Here is a 20,086-nt window from a genome sequence, read left to right as displayed (position 1 = left end):
GAATTTTTGCCCTCTGAGATCCAAGTCCTGGCTAAGAGGCGTGGATCCCTGCATCACCCCATCACCCCAAGTCCAGCACCCAGCCTGGGTCCTCCTGCCAGCACCCAAGCTCAGCCGAAGAGGCACATGTCAGCTGGCAGCACCCATATGGCCCGGTCTCCAGACCCTGCCCAGCCATCACCACTTGGAGAGCCAGGCTCCCAGGACCCAGCCAACCCTCAGGCTTTTTATTTAAACTGGAGAGAATCATTTGTTCAGGATCAACAGGAACACGTGTTGTAGCAAATACCAATCAGGTTAATCCCCAGCTCACCATAACTGGTCTTCTTTGAGAATAGCCCCAACCACAGAAGCGGACCCAAAGTAATGACATGCAGTCTTTGCACCTTTACCCTGACCTCTGGCCATCTTCTGGGGTAGAGAACTCAGCTAAGCTGGACCAAGTTCTGAAACTTGAACAGAGAGGCTGAAGCTGGTTGAAGCTCTTACCTTAATGGCAGTGTCCTTATGTTCCAGCTGCCGAGGACCACAACCCATGGAGGCCGCCACTGTCATGAGGACGCAGAAGTGGGGATGGGGGAGAGGTCCGCTGCTCCTTCAAGGGCTCTGGAGCGCTAAGGGACACTGCCCCAGCCTGTCCCCAGAACCCCAGCTCACCCGCCGGGCTGGAGGGCCCCCGGGGAGAAGGCTGTGACTGATTGCATCTTATTACACTCTCTACCCAGAGGGCCACTGCCAGGCTGACTGTTGGTGGAGACTGGACTGATTGTCTCGTGCGGAAGGTCTCGCGGTAACAGCTGCACTAACAGGTCTCAAGTTATTGGCTGCTGCTCGCCCCGCCCCTATTCCAGTTCAAAAAAAAGAGCCCAAGACTCAAGTGGAAGCCGCCGACCCCTTTGCCCTGATGTTGCTTTGGAGTGTGCTGTTGGTCATGCAGACCAGGCCTGGTGCAAGCAGGGGAGACTCTGCCTGGTGAGCCCTGGCGGAGCAGGCACCCCTGAGGGTCCCCTGGAGTCTGGCTACCGCAATCGCTTTTTCATCCCTGCTCCAGGACTCTTTAGATGCGTAATTTGGAACACTTTACTCTTGTAAAGCCCCCGTTTCTTTATCTAGGAAATGGAAAGGAATTATTGTATTTACCTCAAGGGGGCTAAAGTTGGACTGTATCTTGTACTTACCTCAAGGGTCCTCAGAAGGAAATCTGAAATGGAGTAAGTTTTTGTTACGTTATCTTAAAACACAAATACATTGGTACTGGTCCTGTGGCGTGTCTAGTATTGTACTGGGGCGGGTGGCTCTGCCAAGGGTCTGCATGGTGATGGGCCCCGCAGCAGTGGTTCCCCTGGGTCGTGGTCCGAGGGATCTGGTCCCTGGTTTGTGCGGCCTGAGGGCCGGCTGTGTCCTGGGCACCTGGCTCCCTTGATAGTGACGGCTGCTCAGGGTCTGGGGACCTGGCCCTGAAGGTGCTGCCAGCTGAGGTTCACCCCCCGGGCCTGGGCACTGGCTGGATGACACAGACCTGCTGCTGGACAAAGGCTCCAGTGCAGGGTGGCCAGCCTGAGCAGGGACCTTCACCTTCCCAGCCAGGTTCTGGGCCTCGGAAGGTGAAAGTCAGTCTTTGGAACTTGGAACAAGATGAGGGGCAAGGATGTTGCTTTGCTTAGTGGATTTGCTAAGTGTTGAAAGCTGCCAAGAGTCATGGAAGATTTGCAAAGACCTATTGGTTTCCCTCTTCCTCACACTCTATACCACCAAACCAAAGTACATCCTATGCCCAAAATACATTTCAAATCCATCTATGCAACCTGTTTATTAATGATGTGGGCTACAACTGTATCCTCTCAAATGCCTCCCTGTGTTGGCTCCTATCGACCATCCCAGTTACTTTTCACATAGCAACTACAGTGGTCTTTTGAAAAGCTAGAATCATATCACCTCTCCCCTGGGAGAAGTGATAAAGTCTCTCTTGAAAGCCTTCCTGTGGCTTCTTGTTGCAATTATAATGTGTCTTTGTTCTTAATACACATATGTGTGTGTTAGTCACTCAGTTGTGCCCAACTCTTTGCAATCTCATGGACTGTAGCCCACCACGCTCTGCTGTCCAGGGGATTTCCCAGGCAAGAATACTGGAGTGGGTTGCCGTTTCCTCCTCCAGGAGATCTTCCTGACCCAGGATCAAACCCGGGTCTCCTGCATTGCAGGCGGATTCTTCACCGTCTGAGCCACCAGGGAAGCCCTAGCTGCTTTATTAATAGCCCATCAAAGGTCTACTTGGAACTGTATGATCTTGCCTTTTTTACCTCTCACCATCTTCCCTAGGTACTAAACCCTATTGTACTGAGCCTTCTCCCAGCTATTCTAACTCTCTTCTCCTCAGGATCTTTGCATGAACTGTTCCTTCTGCCTGGAATACCCTTTCCTTTACTCCCTACATGTCCAGTTTCTTCTCGTCTTTCATCTCAGCTTACATGTCAACTCCACACAGTGGTCTTCCTTGATTCCCGATAGATCTCCTTATTATTTTCTGCTACCATCCCATTTTCTTCTTTCATAGTACTTACCCCAATTTGTTATTATAAACGTATTTGTATTTTGACGTGTTTAACATCTGACTCATCAACTGGATGTAAGCCCCATAATAACAGGAGTAACATCTGTATTTTGTTCACCAGAGTATAACAGGGCATTGTCCTGTGCTTAATCCTGGAAGATGCTCAATAATTACTTCTAAAGTGGAGGAATGATTGTGAATGAATGAATGAATAAGAAGGCAGAACCATCAATATTTACCAAGAAACCTAAAATATCTCTGAAGCACCATCAGATAGCCATCTCTGGAACCTTGCGCATGGTAACTAGGCAGTATCTTTTGGCAGAAAAAACATCAGGTTGGGTGTAAAAAAGCTTGGATGCTGGTCCAATTTCTCATGGGACTGCCTGCAAACCTAAGGATCTTTCTGAACCACAGCTTGCTAGTAGGTAAAATGAAGGCCTACAACTGAACCGGGAATGTTTAACCAGGAAAGGGCTGTTACCATGGACATGCATTTTATCTCATTTTTCAGTAGCGAGCTTCCATCAAATTCTAAAATATTCTTGATTCCAAAAAAGTTAAGAAACATTGGATTAAGTTAATTCTAAAGTCCCATATGCCTCTGACAATCTGTGTTTCTATAGAAGGAAAATCAGTGTACTGGTCAAGATTAGACACGACTGCATGTAACAGAGATTCCAAATAACAGCACCTCTAGCAAGACTGAGGTCTATTTTATCTCTCCCTCCTTTAGGTCTGGAGGTGAACATTCCAAGGTCAGTAAGGATTCCAAGCTGCAGAGACTCCAGGTCCTGTCTTGGTGCTCTGCCATCCTGCCATCCTCTGCCATGGCCCATGTCTGCATGAATATTTGAACACATGGGTGGATGGATATTCCAGCCAGCAGGACTGAGGTAGGAGAACATCTCCCTTTTTAAGGACAGAAGTGGAATTTTCACAGAGCATAGGTCCTAACTTCCTGCAGCTAATATGATTGATAGAGAGGTTAAGAGATGCCGATTTCACTTTGGGTTGCCGTGTGTTCAGTTAAAAACCAGAGGTTCTAATACTTTGGAGGGCTTCCAAGTGGTTCAGTGTAATTTCTGGATTCTTCAGTAAAGAATCTGCCTGCTAATACAGGAGACCTGGATTCGATCCCTGAGTCAGGAAGATCCCTGGAGAAGGAAATGGCAATCCACTCCAGTATTCTTTCCTGGGGAATCCCCTGGAAGGAGGAGCCTGGTGGACTACAGTCCATGGGGTTGCAAAAGAGTCACATAACTTAGCAACTAAACCACAATACTTTGGAGGATCAAGGCAATAAAGAATCTTTGCCAAAATCAGAGATTCTTCATAAGTCTTAAGTGAAGAGATGTATCAGATGCCTACTATCACAACAGATAGACTAGGCAAAGGGCAATTAGGTGTGCAGACTGCCTGGCATAGTTCAGTTCACTCGCTCAGTCGTTTCCTGCTCTGTGCAACCCCATGGACTGCAGCATGCCAGGCCTCCCTGACCATCCCCATTCCTGGGGCTTGCTTAAACTCATGTCCATCGAGTCGTGATGCCATCCAGTCATCTCATCCTCTGTTGTCCCCTTCTCCTCCTGCCCTCTATCTTTCTCAGTATCAAGGTCTTTTCTTTGCATCAGGTGGCCAAAGTACTGGAGCTTCAGCTTCAGCATTAGTCCTTCCAAAGAAATCCCAGGGCTGATCTCCTTCAGAATGGACTGGTTGGATCTTGCAGTCCAAGGGACTCTCAAGAGTCTTCTCCAACACCACAGTTCAAAAGCATCAATTCTTCCACGCTCAGCTTTCTTTATGGTCCAACTCTCACATCCATATGACTACTGGGAAAACAATAGCTTTGACTAGATGGACCTTTGTTGAAGTAATGTCTCTGCTCTTTAATATACTGTCTAGGTTGGTCATAGCTTTTCTTCCAAGGAGCAAACGTCTTTTAATTTCATGGCTGCAGTCACCATCTGCAGTGATTTTGGAACCAAGAAAACAAAGTCTGTCACTGTTTCCAATGTTACCCCATCTATTGGCCAAGAAGTGATGGGACCAGATGCCCTGATCTTAGTTTTTGAATGTTGAGTTTTAAGCCAACTTTTTCACTCTCCTCTTTCACTTTTATCAAGAGGCTCTTTAGTTCCTCTTCACTTTCTGCCATAAGGGTGGTGTCTTGATTCCAGCCAGTGCTTCATCCAGTCCAGCTTTTCTCATGATGTACTCTGCATTTAAGTTAAATAAGCAGGATGACAATATACGGCCTTGACATACTCCTTTCCCAATTTGGAACCAGTCTGTTTTCCCATGACCCATTCTAACTGTTGCTTCTTGACCTGCATACAAGTTTCTCAGGGGGCAGGTAAGATGGTTTGGTATTCCCATCTCCTTAAGAATTTCTCACAGTTTGTTGTGATCCACACGGTCAAAGGCTGTGTCATTGGAACATAGTCATTGCATAGTCCAAAGCATAGTCATTGGAGCAGAAGTAGATGTTTTTCTGGGATGCTCTTGCTTTTTCTATGATCCAATGGATGTTGCCAATATTTTTAAATTTATATATTTTTTAATTAAAGGATAATTGCCCTACAGAATTTTGTTTTCTGTCAAACATGAATCAATCATAGGAAATTTGATTTCTGGTTCCTCTCCTTTTTCTAAATCCAGCTTGAACATCTGAAAGTTCTTGGTTCACGTACTGTTGAAGCCTTGCTTGGAGAATTTTGAGCATTACTTTGCTAGTGTGTGAGATGAATACAATTGTGCAGTAGTTTGAACATTCTGTGGCATTGCCTTTCTTTGAGACTGGAATGAAAACTGACCTTTTCCAGTCCTGTAGTCACTGCTGAGTTTTCCAAATTTGCTGGCATATTGAGTGTAGCACTTTCACAGCTGGATTTGAAATAGTGGAATTCCATCGCCTCCACTAGCTTTGTAGTGATGCTTCCTAAGGCCCACTTGACTTCACACTCCAGGATGTCTGGCTCTAGGTGAGTGATCACACCCCTGTCGTTATCTGGGTCATGAAGATCTTTTTTGTATATTTCTTCTCTGCATTCTTGCCACCTCTTCTTAATATATTCTGCTTCTGTTAGGTCCATACCATTTTGGTCCTTTATTGTGCCCATTTTTGTGTAAGTAACCAGATAATTTACATCTCATAGAATTTCAGATTACAAGAATACTATTCAAGCCCTTTTTGTCTGCATATTTTCCATGGTTGTTTTGTCCTGAATTTAATTTATTTATAGACACAATGGATATTTACTGAGCACCTGCATCTGCTGTGTGTGCAGTCACTGTTTCAAACTCTATCAATAGAGTCCTTGCCCCCATGGAGGACATAGTCTAGTGGGAAGGCAGACAACAGACCCTCCAACTGTGGGCTCATAGTCAGTTCTTAGAGGATACGGTGGAAGCAGAAAGACGAGGACCCTACTCAACCTTTTGGGAAACTTTCGGTTCAAGAAGGGCCTTCTGCTCTAATTGAGTTGTGAATGTTGAACCATCTTTGCCTGCCTTGGATGGATCCCCTTTGATCGTGGTGTACAATCCTTTAAGGCCTCATACTGAGTGCTGAAGGATGAACAACAAGGCACAGTGCCTGGCATGGAGAAAGCAAAGGAGGTATTCACATCACCTCCGAAGGATGATTGGGAACAAAGGAGGGTGGGAGGAAGGAGAAAGGGGAAGGATGGGAGAAGTAGGAAGACAAAATGTACTGCCCTGAGGGAAAAAAAAATCACTAGATGCTTTCAGATTATTGGTCTGGTAACAAAACTGATCTTAGGCTTAAAAATATAGACTATATATAGTATTTTTGTTATTAAAAATGGTGGCAATGTTCTATGGGTCTTCCTGAGTGGCAATAGTGGTAAAGAACCCCCCTGCTAATGCAGGAGAGATGAGATGTGGGTTCGATCCCTGGCTCGGGAAGATCTCCTTGGGGAAGGAAATGGCAACCCACTCCAGTATTCTTGTCTGGAGAATCCCATGGACAGAAAAGCCTGGCAGGGTCGTCAGAGAAGTCCTTGGGGTCACAAGGAGTCGGACACGATGGAAGTGACTTAACACACAATGTTCTATGGAACAGGCAGGCTGTGTTTCTCTTTTCTTTCACCCTTTTCATCCACGCAGCCCATCATGCTAAGGTCTTGCCCATTCTGTGCTTGTTTGCATGTCCATCTCTCCTCCAGAAGGTCAGCACTAGGGGCCAGAGGTCATGTCTGTTTATCTTAGTAGACTCAGACTCTAGCAGTGTCTGACACAATAGCAGCGCCAACAATTACCTGGCAAATGAGTGAATGAGCAGATGTTAGCTTGTCGAAGAGGGACAGGCCTCCGATGCAGAGGAAGCATCCAGAACAACTGGAAGGCTGTAGAGAGCGCAGAGCAGCCAGAGGTCCATCTCTGTCAGAGGCCAGCATGCATAATGGGTGAAGGAAGAGGGCAGTCAGGTGAAAAGATGACTTTGCAAATACTGTTTCCTCAGGCTCGCCGTGACTAGCTTCACACAGATCATGGTCCAAGCCTTTCTTCCAGGTACCTACCACCCTCTGTAACCAAACACTGGAGTAGTAGCATGTTGTGAAGAGTCTACGCAACTTCCTGGGGACCGATCCTGGCCTTGCCACTTCCAAGCTGTGTGACTTTGCACAAGAGATGTAAACTGTCAATGAGGCAGTTTTCTTACCTGGAAAATGGAAATAAAAATGCTTACCTAATAGACTTGTTGGAAGGCTTAAGTGAAAACACACACACACACACACACACAAAAACAATCATTTAAAGTGATTCAAAGAGTTCCTTGATCATAAGTGCTTAATAAATGTTACTTATTGTTAATAGGTGATGATGATAGATGATAGATAGATAGGCAGACAGATAGATAGTAGTGATAGGTTTCTGTGTGGTTAGTTGATTATGGCATACATAACCCTACTACATTATAAGAAAGGGTCAGAACCACTTCTTACCATTGTGGAGACAGCTCAGCAAAATGTCTAGGATGAGGAAGGTGCTCAAAGAATATAGATGAAAATGTAAAAGCGACAATATAGCTGGAGAAGTCGGCAGGAGACATCACCTGGGGCCTTAGAAACTGTGCTGAGAAGCTTGGACTTTTCCCTCAGGGCTCGTCTCAGGTTCCTGAAGGAAGATGAAATGATCTTATTCTCAGCATCACAGAGGCTGGACTGGAGGGAAGCAGATTGGGAGGTCCTGAGTCACACCAGTTGAATAACTAATCCAGGCACTGCCTGAGGAGGCTTGAGGTGGGGGAAGCACAGAAGGGGGTGGGGGAAAAGGCTTTCCTCTTGGGATTTTATCCCAACATCTCTCAATCACTACTTCCTTGTGGAGAAGCTGAGCTTGGAACTCAATTCTGCCAGTTTTTTCGTGGGAATATATAAGATACATGATGAGTAACACACATATTCTTGGTTTGAATAATCATGTACAGATGTGAGAGTTGGACCTTAAGAAAGCTGAGTGTGGAAGAATTGATGCTTTCTAACTGTGGTGCTGGAGAAGACTCTTGAGAGTCTCTTGGACAGCAAGGAGATCAAACCAGTCAATTCTAAAGGAAATCAACCCTGAATATTCATTAGAAGGACTGCTGCTAAAGCTGAAGCTCCGATACCTTGGCCACCTGATGCGAAGAGCTGACTCATTTGAAAAGACCCTGGTACTGGGAAAGATTGAAGGCAGGAGGAGAAGGGGACGACAGAGGATGAGATGGTTGGATGGCATCATCGACTCAGTGGACATGAGTTTGAACAAACTCCAGAAGACTGTGAAAGACAGAGAAGCCTGCTGTGCTGCAGTCCATGGGGTCTCAAAGAGCTAGACATGACTTAGCGGCTGAACAACAAGAAGTCAATCTTAACTCCCTTATGGGGATAGCAGAGCTTGGAACTCAGTTCTGACAGGGTTTTTATGGGAATATTTAAAATACATGGCATGTGACACACATATTCTCGGTTTAATAGATCATCAACATGTATTACTCCCTTTTCCTTTCCCTCTTGGTCACTAACACTCTTTTCAGTGCCCCTTCCCTTGCCCCCAACCAAACACATGCACTTAAATTTCACTGACCAATATTTAGGGAAATAGAGCCTACTCTTCTAATCATACACTTTTAAACATGGAAGAACCCTTCAAGTTAGCCCTACTCAAAGATTTTTAGAAATAGAAAAGATTCCAGACCACAACTACTCCATAAACTTAGACACAGAGAATCAGAAAAGCAAGGTGCTTTACCCAACATTGGGCAGTTTGCAGGGTTTTGAACTGGTCTGATTTATACCTCACTGTTTTTTCTAGCTTCAGTGTTCTGAAAGTCAGCCTCATGTGTCATGGAATATGATTACTAACATCCAGGGATTTGTATTAAGCATATTCACAAACAGCAATGTCAGTTAGCCCAAGGTAAAGCAGAAACTCTGCAGTGATAGCATCTATGATGTGTTACACACAGATTGTGTGCTGGGCACTCAGCCACTTTATTTACATTAATTCATTTCATTCTTGTTACTATTCCCAATTTACAGACTAATAAATCAAGTCTCAGAGAAGTAAAATAATTGCTTGTGACATAATTAGAGTCCAGTATATTAAAACCTGTAACAAGCTTCATTAAGTATTTATTATTAGAAACATCTGTTGTGTGGCAGATAGTCTATTAGGTCCTGGACTGGTCTGACTCCACCCCCAGCTCTGTCTTACTCCAAAGTCCTTGCTCTTCATCACTGCTCATGCACACAAAGCCTCGTTGAAAACAGCATGGATTTAATTCTCAGGCCAATTTCTCCTTATCATTCTGGTTCTTCTCTATTCATATTTTTTTCATTATTTTCTACTATGTTGTGTGTGTGTGTGCTGAGTTGCTTCAGTCATGTCCACCTCTTTGCGACCCTATGGACTGTAGCCCACCAAGCTCCTCTGTCCATGAGATTCTGGAGTGGGTTGCCATGCCCTCCTCCAGGGGATCTTCCCAACCCAGGGATTGAACCTGTGTCTCTTGTGTCTCCTGTATTGCAGGCAGATTCTTTACTGCTGAGCCACCTGGGAAGCCCATATTTTAATATGATTTATTTCTATTTCCTATCCTATAGCATGTCAGATTTCAAGTCCATTTAATCTAATAGATGCTTAATCAAATCATAGCTATGCAAAAGCAATATGCAAGAATACAGGGTAGGAAAGTGTAAAGATTAAAAAACTAGGATTTTTGCCCATGTGGGAGGATTAAATAGAGGGACCAGACTAAGGATGTGAAGGGAAGAGAAAATGACATTTAGCAAAGGCCCATATTGTGCTAGATGCTGTTCAATGGGGATTTTTATACATTATACCGGATCGGCCAAAATTTTGTTTGAGTTTCGTTACAGAAAACCTGAACAAACGTTTTGGCCAACTTAATACATACAGCCCTCATAGGAGCTGTTTCTGGTGGACAACAAAAGAGAGTTGAGGGCTCAGAATGAGTAACTAACATAACTAAGTTTGTATGTCTGGTGCTGGTGAGTGGCAGAGTGAAGATTCCCTACAGTTCATCTGACCCCAAAACCTGAACCCTATTCAATGCATCACACCATCACCAGAAAGCAACTAGATAAGGACAGGAGTTGTTGTTCAGTCACTAAATCATGTCCAGCTCTTTGTGACCTCATGGATTTCCACATGCCAGGGTCCTCTGTCCTTCTGGAGTTTGCTCAAACTCATTACCATTAAGTCAGTGATGCCATCCAACCATCTCATCCTCTGCTGCCCACTTCTGCTTTTGCCTTCAATCTTTCCCACTATCTGGGTCTTTTTCAATGAGCTGGCTCTTCCCATCAGGTAGCCAAAGTATTGGAGCTTCAGCTTCAACATCAGTCCTTGCAATGTGTATTAAGCATTGATTTCCTTTAAGATTGACTGGTTTTATCTTCTTGATGTTCAAGGGACTCTCAAGAGTCTTCTCCAGCACAATTTGAAAGCATCAGTTCTTTGGTGCCCAGCCTTCTTTATGGTCCAATTCTCACATCTGTACATGACTACTGGAAAAACCATGCCTTTGACTATACGGACCTTTTTCTGCAAAGTGAAGTCTCTGCTTTTTAATATGCTGTCCCCAGGTTTGAGGGACAGGAGAGGAAACCATAATTCTAAGATGTTTTTAACTTTAACCCGTAACTATTCTTAATCCTTAACTCTTAACTTTCTTAACCCTTTACTATTCTTTCACTCCCATGTTTGAAACCTGGACATACTGTGTTGAAATTGGAAGGAGACTTACTGTTCAGCTGGTTCTAGGAAGGCCAATAGGTATTTATCTCATGGTCAATGAAAAAGGCAACTCCAACTAACAACTTACAAATCTTCTCTTCTAATTGATGGGATGAGAAGTCCAGAGCCCAGAGAAGTAACTACCTCTGTGTGTTGTGGGTAATGTTGACATGGATCCCAGGCATGTTGATTTGTTCCTCATCTCCACCAACATGAGCGCTGGTGTGAAAATAACCTTGACTTAGTTCAGGTGGCTGGAAAGGTGATAGGATGGGAGAGGTTTAAGGATGGAACAAGCCTGGGAGAAAATATCTGAGATGGAGCTGTAGTTCCAAAACCAGGTGAGGGATTCAGAATGGAGACTGAATATCCAGTGGCTAGAAGGTTGGCTCTAGATTAGTGATCACATCATCATGATTATCTGGGTTGTGAAGATCTTTTTTGTACAGTTCTTCTGTGAATTCTTGCCACCTCTTCTTAATATCTTCTGCTTCTGTTAGGTCCATACCATTTCTGTCCTTTATCGAGCCCATCTTTGCATGAAACCTCATGCGAAGAGATGACTCATTGGAAAAGACTCTGATGCTGGGACAGATTGGGGGCAGGAGGAGAATGGGACGACCGAGGATGAGATGGCTGGATGGCATCATGGACTCGATGGATGTGAGTCTGAGTGAACTCTGGGATATGGTGATGGACAGGGAGGCCTGGTGTGCTGTGATTCATGGGGTTGCAAAGAGTCGGACACGACTGAGCGACTGAACTGAACTGAACTGAACTGAACTGAAGGTTGGCTGTAAGAAAAAGTGCAAAGGACAGGCAGAGAAGATCCCAGGTACTGAGGACAAAGAAGGAAGGTCTAAGGTCAAGGCAAGAATAGTGAGACAAAACCAAGAGAGTAAGTAGGACTCAAAATGAGTCATGAAACCTTGGTACAGAAAGGAATTCAGTCCCAGAGCCAAGAGGGAAATGAATACTAACTGGACACTATACTGGTTATTTTGGAATTCACTAACTCATTTAATCCTCACCACTGCTTTATGGAGTATCTATTTTAATCCTTTCTTTATAATTGAGGAAACTGGGGCACAGAGAGGTGAATCACTTGTTACACAGCTAGAACTGGGACCCTGATCTTCTATTTATCAGTTCAGTTCAGTTTAGTCACTCAGTTGTGTCTGACTCTTTGTGACCCCGTGGACTGCTGCATGCTAGGCTTCCTTGTTCATATCCAACTCCTGGAACTTACTCAAACTCATGTCCATTGAGTTGGTGATGCCATCCAACCATCTCATCCTCTGTCGTCCCCTTCTCCTCCTGCCTTTAATCTTCCCCAGCATCAGGATCTTTTCCAGTGAGTCAGTTCTTCGCATCAGGTGGCCAAAGTGTTGAAGTTTCAGCTTCAGCATCAGTCCTTCCAATGAATATTCAGGACTGATTTCCTTTAGGATGAACTGGTTGGATCTCCTTGCAGTTCAAGGGACTCTCAAGAGTCTTCTCTAACACTGCAGTTCAAAATCATCAATTATTCCACATTCAGCTTTCTTTATAGTCCAACTCTCACATCCATACATGACTCTTGGAAAACCATAGCCTTGACTAGATGGACCTTTGTTGGCAAAGCAATGCCTCTGCTGTCTAGGTCGGTCATAACTTTTCTTCCAAGGAGCAAGTGTCTTTTAATTTCATGGCTGCAGTCACCATCTGCAGTGATTTTGGAGCCCCCCGAAATAAAGTCTCTCACTGTTTCCATTGTTTCCCCATCTGTTTGCCATGAAGTGATGGGATCAGATGCCGTGATCTTAGTTTTCTGAATGTTGAGTTTTAAGCCAATTTCACTCTCCTCTTTCACTTTCATCAAGAGCCTCTTTAGTTACTATTTATAGTAAACCAACTTTCCACTATCCCAGTGGTTCTCTATTAGGGCAATTTTGTCTTCTTGTGGCAGTTTTGTGATGACTGGTGAAATTTTTTCGGTTGTCATAACTGAGTGTTTCAACTGGCATCTAGTAGGAAGAGGCTGGGGGTTCTTCAACATTCAACAATGCATCAAACAGGCCTGCACCAACAGAGAATTATCTAGCCCCAAATGTAAGTCACACTCAAGTGGTAGGTAAGCCTTGTTCTGTACTGCAGACCTCAGAAATGATATAGTTTGAAGCAAGACCTTTGTATTTGAAGTTATACATTCATTCATCCCTCACACATTTATTGAGTGCCTGCTAAGTTCTAGGAACTCTTGTTTTTCCCTGCTTTATTATGGTATCATTGGCCAATAAAAATTGTACATATTTAAGGTATATTATGTGGTTTTGATATATGTATACATTGTGAAATAATTATCACATGAAGCTCATTAACATATCCATCAACTCACATAATTACCACTTTGTAAATATACTGCAAATATGCGGTAAGAGCACAAGATCTGCCCTCAAATTTCAAGTATACAATACAATATTATTAAGCATGGTCACCATACTGAATCTTAGATCTCCAGAACTCATTCATCCTGCATAACTGAAACTTCTACCCTTTGACCAGCATCTCCCAACTCCCCTCACTCTCCTGCCCCTGGAAGCCTCCATATTCTACTCTCTGCTTTTGTAAAGTCTACTTTTGGAGATTCCACATGTAAGAGAGATCATGAAGGAACTGTCTTTCTGGGTCTGGCTTATTTAACTTAGCATAATGCTCTCTATTCCTATCCTTGCAAATAAGAAGATTTCCTTCTTTTTTTAAGGCTGAATATTTTACTATATTTTATGTATGTATAAGCATATATAGCTATTGTCAAAAAGACGAAAGATAAATCTTGGTGAGGATGTGGAGAAGAGGAAACACTTGTATACTGTTTGGTGGGAAGGTAAATTGGTGCAGTCTTTACAGAAAACAGTATGGACATTCCTCAAAATATTAAAAATAGAAATGACAGTATGATTCCACAATCTCACTTCCAGGCATATATCCAAAGGAAATGAAATCCAGGTACTGTTTTAGACTTTGTGGATACAGAATTGAATAGAAAAGTTATAATTTTACCCTACTGAAATTTACATTCTAATGAGAATACAGACAGTAAATATATCAGCCAGCAAGTAGAGAGCATGGAAAGCCATTGTATCAAATGTGTTAATTTAATGGGAGAATGTACAAGGAGGAGAGGAACAAGAACAGTCCTAGACCCTGATATGGGGTGGGAGGTGGGAGGGGGATTCAGGATTGGGAGCTCATATGCACCTGTGGTGGATTCATGTCAATGTATGGCAAAACCAATACAGTATTGTAAAGTAAAATAAAGTAGAGATTAAAAAAAAAAAAGGTTAGGAAAAGGAACCGAAGAGTGTGAGTTTCCTAGAAAACAAATGAAAAAAAAAATATTTCAGAAAGGAGGAAGTCATGTTTGAGATTCTGGCCTTATCTCCCCCTCTAGTGAGACAGATCACTAGACTTACAAGAATCTCAGTTTAGTATTGTTCAGAGGCTCAGTGTTGTTTTTTTTTTTCCCTCCTTAAATGGGGCCCCTGAATATTATCATGAGAATAAAGTCAGTGAATGAATACGGAGTCTCTTTGATTGCCTTATGAATGACACAGACCATCATCATGTCCGCCAGAAAATCTGTGTGCCCAGATTTGGCTTCATATATATATATATTTAAACCATAACAAATGAGAATGCAGATGGGAACCGAAGGGAGAGCTTTCTTGACATGGCACATCTCATAGAGTGCCGAGAAACAACCTGGTAAGAGAGGAGCAGGGGAAGATTTTATTCCTGTGAGCTAGGACACTCTGGCCAATGTGTTTGCAATTTACTTCTAATAGATTTGCTGAATGACTTGTATCCTTGTCATTAGAGGAGAGCTAATGAGATATAATGGATATATGTCTCTCTATATCCAGCTAGATAGGGCTTCCCTGGTGACTCTTGGATTGAGAAAATCCCCTGGAGAAGGAAATGGCAATCCACTCCAGTATTCTTGCCTGGGAAGTCCCATGGACAGAGGAGCCCGGCGGGCTACAGTCCATGGGGTCCCAAAGAGTTGGACATGACTGGGCGATTAAGCACACTCGCAATGCGATCTAAAGCGGTATTGTATGGTCTCCTGGGAGTTCGGAAGGGTGTTTCCTCAGAAGATATTTGGGGGCTTTTGGGAGAGGGAAAATAGGGAAATGAATGCTGGATAGGCAGCCAAAAATACACGACAGTCATGTGGTAATGACTCATCCTTTAAATCTAGAAGGAAGGAACTTTAAACAGCAGTCCTCTGTTCTTAGAAATAGCAAATGTCTCTGTCTCACTTAACATGTGTCAGCCACCATACCACGCACTTTACATATACTGATGCATTTAATCTTTACAACAACCTTACAAGGTATTACAGAGCTCCCTATTTTACAGATGAGAAAACAGAGGTTGAGAAGCTTCAGAGGTCACCTTACTACTAAGAAGCAGAGCTGGTGTGAACACAGAGTCTGTAGTTGTAACCACTATTCTGAGTCCCTTCTTATTATAGAGATGAGCTAACAGAGGTGCAGAGAAGTGAACAGGATTAGCCAAGCTGGGTCACTGGTTAGTGATGGAGCAAAGGCAAGCTTTCAGTTTCTCTGTCTTAGCAGCCAAAATGATCAAACAGGAAGTTTTTTAAATAAAGATTTTAGTGTCCATCAACAGAGGAATGGATGAAGACGATGTGGTACCTATAGACAATGAAATATTACTCAGCTATAAAAGGAACAAAACTGTGCCATTTGCAGAGAAGTAGATGGACTGAGAGACTGTCACAGAGAGTGAGGTTAAGTCAGAAAGAGAAAAACAAATATTGTGTAATATCACTTCCGTGTGGAATCTAGAAAAATGATATGTGCAAAGTCGCTTCAGTCATGCCCATCTCTGTGCAACCCTATAGACTGTAGCCTGCCAGCTCCTCTGTCCATAGGATGCTCCAGGCAAGAATACTGGAGTGGGCTGCCATACCCGCCTCGAGGGGATCTTCCCAACCCAGGAATCGAACCCGAGTCTCTTAGGCCTCCTGCATTGGCAGGCAGGTTCTTTACCACTAGCGCCACCTGGGAACCACCCACCCCGCCACCCCCCGGCCAAATGTTACAGATGAACTTGTTTGCAAAACAGAAATAGTCACAGATGTAGAGAAGAAATGTATGGATACCAAGGCGAGGGAAGTAGGTGGTGGGGATGAATCGGGAGACTGGGATTGACATATATATACATTTGATGCTATGTATAAAATAGATGACTAATAATATCTACTGCATAGCTCAGGGAACTCTACTCAATGTGGTGACCTAAATGGGAAGGAATCAAAAACAGAGGGGTTATATGTAGATGCCTAGCCGATTCCCTTTGCTGTATAGCAGAAACTAACACAACATTGCAAAGCAACTATACGCCAATTAAAATTAATAAAAAATAAAAATTTTAGGCATTTTAAGGAAGTATATAAAGACATGTGTGTTCTCAGAAAGGAGAGGGGTGAATGGAGGGCCAGCCTCTACGTGACCACAAAATCCTCCATCCTGACAAGGCTCAAATGATGTTCCTCTGTCTTTCCCGTCCCTCATCCCTGGGCTACCAGTGGGTGAGATTATGCATCCTGTCTGTCCCCTGGAGACACTGTCAGCTTTGTCAGCTTGGCTTTTCTGGTTTCCAAAGGCTAAACACCCAGGAGAAACAGAAGTCTCTGCCGCTAACGTCCTGCGCATTAAGATTCCCGAGTATAGCTTCTTGAGCAATCCGGAGGCAATCATCCCCTGAATCAGACAGCCAGCTAAGTGTGTTTCCCTCTGGAATCCACACAGGCTACAAAAGAATTAACGAGGACGAATTAAGGGTTGTCAGAGCTTGGGGAAGTCAAGCTATTTTCTACCTAGGGGCAATCTGTTAAGATCATAGAAATCTGGACAAATAACTGGAAAGCACATCTCAGGGAACAATTTTGGGCCACTGAGCAATACAGAATGATTGTCTGGCTAAGCCTTGTTCATCCCCATTACTCCAAATCCTATTTCTGGCAGGTCTCTGCAGAACCATCTAGTCAATAACGTCTCTCCACAGGGCCCTACACTGGGTCTGCCTGGGGAGTTAATACTCTTTCCTGTCTCTTATTCCCCAGTCCTTCACTCTGCCCAGGAAAACGCTGAGATGAATTCTGCCATGAGCAAGCAAGGCATTTCATCTGACTGACTCAGGTTCATAATCAACAAAGAAGAATATGCGCATCTATGCTAAGAAAGTGCTGACGAGCGGAACTGCTTCTGTATCTTTGACCTGTGAAGTGTGTTTTTCTGATTGATCTTGGAACTTATATTTTTTGCTTACCAAAGAGAGGGATTTTTTAAAAACACATTTGCAATGTTTAACAATTGAACAAAGAACGTCAGTAAACTCCCTTGCCTAACTAATTAATTTTTCTTTTTGCTCTATTGTTGGACATTTACCAAAAATATATACATGGATGGATACATGGATAAATGGATGGGTAGATGGCTGGTGGGTGGGTGTAGTGATGTAAATACATTGACCTTGAGGCTTGCAGAAGCATCGAAGCCTTATACTGAAGCAGAGAAAAATTATTCAAAGATTACTAGAGTTATTTTTTAAGATGTGTCGAATGCTTGCTATGTGCCAGGCACTGTGTGGACAACTCTGGTTGGGGATTAACATAAACACACAGTTATATATAAAATAGATAAGCAGGGACTTCCCTGATGGTCAAGTGGCTAAGATTCCACACTCCCAAGGTAGGGGGCCCAAGTATGACCCCTGGTCAGAGAACTAGATCCCACAGTTCAGTTCAGTTCAGTTCAGTTGCTCAGTCGTGTCCGACTCTTTGCGACCCCATGAATTGCAGCATGCCAGGTCTCCCTGTCTATCACCAACTCCTGGAGATCACCCAGACTCATGTCCTTCGAGTCAGTGATGCCATCCAGCCATCTCATCCTCTGTCGTCCCCTTCTCCTCCTGCCCCTAATCTGTCCCAGCATCAGTCTTTTCCAGTGAGTCAGCTCTTCACATGAGGTGGCCAAAGTACTGGAGTTTCAGCTTTAGCATCATTCCTTCCAAAGAAATCCCAGGGCTGATCTCCTTCAGAATGGACTGGTTGGATCTCCTTGCAGCCCAAGGGACTCTCAAGAGTCTTCTCCAACACCGCAGTTCTAAAGCATCAATTCTTCGGCGCTCAGCCTTCTTCACAGTCCAACTCTCACATCCATACATGCTGCAACCAAAGACTGACGATCCTGCATGCTGCAGCTAAGACCCAGTACATAAGTAAATAAATATTCTTAAAATAAGTCAAATAAAATAAAGAGCCAACAAGGACCTACTTGTATAGCACAGGGAATTATACTTAAATTTTATAATAATATCTAAGAGAAAAAAATGTGAAAAAGAATATTTATCTATATATGTATATAAAGAACCCACTTGCCAGTGCAGGCGATGGAAGAGACACGGGTCTGATCCCTGGGTTGAAAAGATCTCTTGGAGGAGGGCGTGGCAACCCACTCTAGTATCCTTGCCTGGAGAATTCCATGGATAGAGGAACCTGGTGGGCTACAGTCCGTGGGGTCTCACAGAATCGGACACGACTGAAGCGAAGCATGTGCACACACATGCACACACACATGCACACACACATGCACACACATGCACACACATGCACACACATGCACACACACATGCACACATGCACACACATGCACACACACACAAATATGCCTAAATCTCTGTGCTGTACACCTGAAACTAGCACAATATTGTACATCAAATATATTTCAATTTAAAATAATTATAAAAGGAAATGGGAAATATATACAAGTGGGCCTAGACAGCTCTGCATTTGCCTGACTTCTTGCACCTACTACACTCCCCGTCTAACCTCAGCCCAATAAATAAGTGTCTGATCATCTAGGGGTGGACAGTAACCTTAGATATACGCCTTGTCTAACATCCATTCATTCACCCAGCAAATATTTATTGAGCATATACGATGCGCTAGAACACCAGGAATAGACAGTGAATAAGAAGACAAAAGCACCTTTCCTTTTGGCACTTATATTCTAGTGGAGGAAGACAGACAATAGGCACATAATACTAACAGTTATAAAGTGAAATGAAGCAGGGTAAGTAGAGCCCGTGGGCTGTGCTCATTGACTCAGTAAATGATTAAGAGCCCTGACTACACAGGAGATGCAGAAGAAAGCTGGAACTTCGCTGGATTTCAAGGGGACAGAGGACCATGTCAGTTCAAGTAAGGGCACATGGGAAGGCGTGGTCACTTCTGAGGCCAAGGAGATGGCACAAGACGCAAGAAGGTCTTTGAGATGCAGAGGATACTGAAGCTTGAGTCTTGAATTTGTTCTCTGGGCAGACACAGAAGGAGGCTGAATTTCAGGCTGAAGGATATTCTAATCCTGAACCTCAGAGCTCAAAGTGTGTTCTACAGAGAAGTGGCACCAGCACCACCTAAGAGCTCATCAGAAATTAAGAGGCTGAGGCTGACCCCAGGCCCTGTTGCTGTTTAGTTGCTAAGTTGTGTCTGACCCCATGGACTGTAGCCCAGCAGGCTTCTCTGCCCATGGGATTGCCCAGACAAGGATATGGAGTGGGTAGCCATTTCCTTCTCCAGGGGAATCTACCTGACCCAGGGGTCGAACCCACATCTCCTGCATTGGAAGGTGGAGTTCTGTATCACCAAGCCACCAAGGAAGCCAACCCCAGACCTACTGAATCAGAATCTTCATTTCAAAAAGATGCCTAGGTGATGTTCAAGCAAGTTAAAGTTTGAGATGCACTTTTCCTAACCAGTGTCTTTCAAAGATTGCATTACGTTAAAATCACCCAGGGAACTTCTAAAAATCCCTATGCCCAGGCCATACTTTCTATCAATTGTGCCAGGATCTCTTCCCTGATGGCTCAGTGGTAAAGAGTCCATCTGCCAATGCAGGAAACATAGGTTTGATCCCTGGGTCAGGAAGATCCCCTGGGGAAGGAAATGGCAACCCACTCTAGTATTCTTGCCTGGGAAATCCCATAGACAGAGGAGCCTGGTGGGTTACAGCCCATGGGGACGCAAAGAGTCAGACACGACTGAGTACGCATGCTTCATGCTTCTCTGTGAGTAGAATCAGACACCATTACTTTGAAAACTCCCAGGGTGAAAGACCTGTTTTGAATTTCTTCTCACCTTTGACCTGTGTGCTTTATCTTCTCCCCAAAATTCAACTGTCTCACAAAGACTCT

The sequence above is a fragment of the Ovis aries genome, chromosome 9 (genome assembly GCF_016772045.2).
Source record: "Ovis aries strain OAR_USU_Benz2616 breed Rambouillet chromosome 9, ARS-UI_Ramb_v3.0, whole genome shotgun sequence".
In the NCBI taxonomy this organism is placed as follows: Eukaryota; Metazoa; Chordata; class Mammalia; order Artiodactyla; family Bovidae; genus Ovis; species Ovis aries.
The sequence above is the reverse complement of the archived record's forward strand: the minus strand, read 5'-3'. Positions refer to the sequence as shown.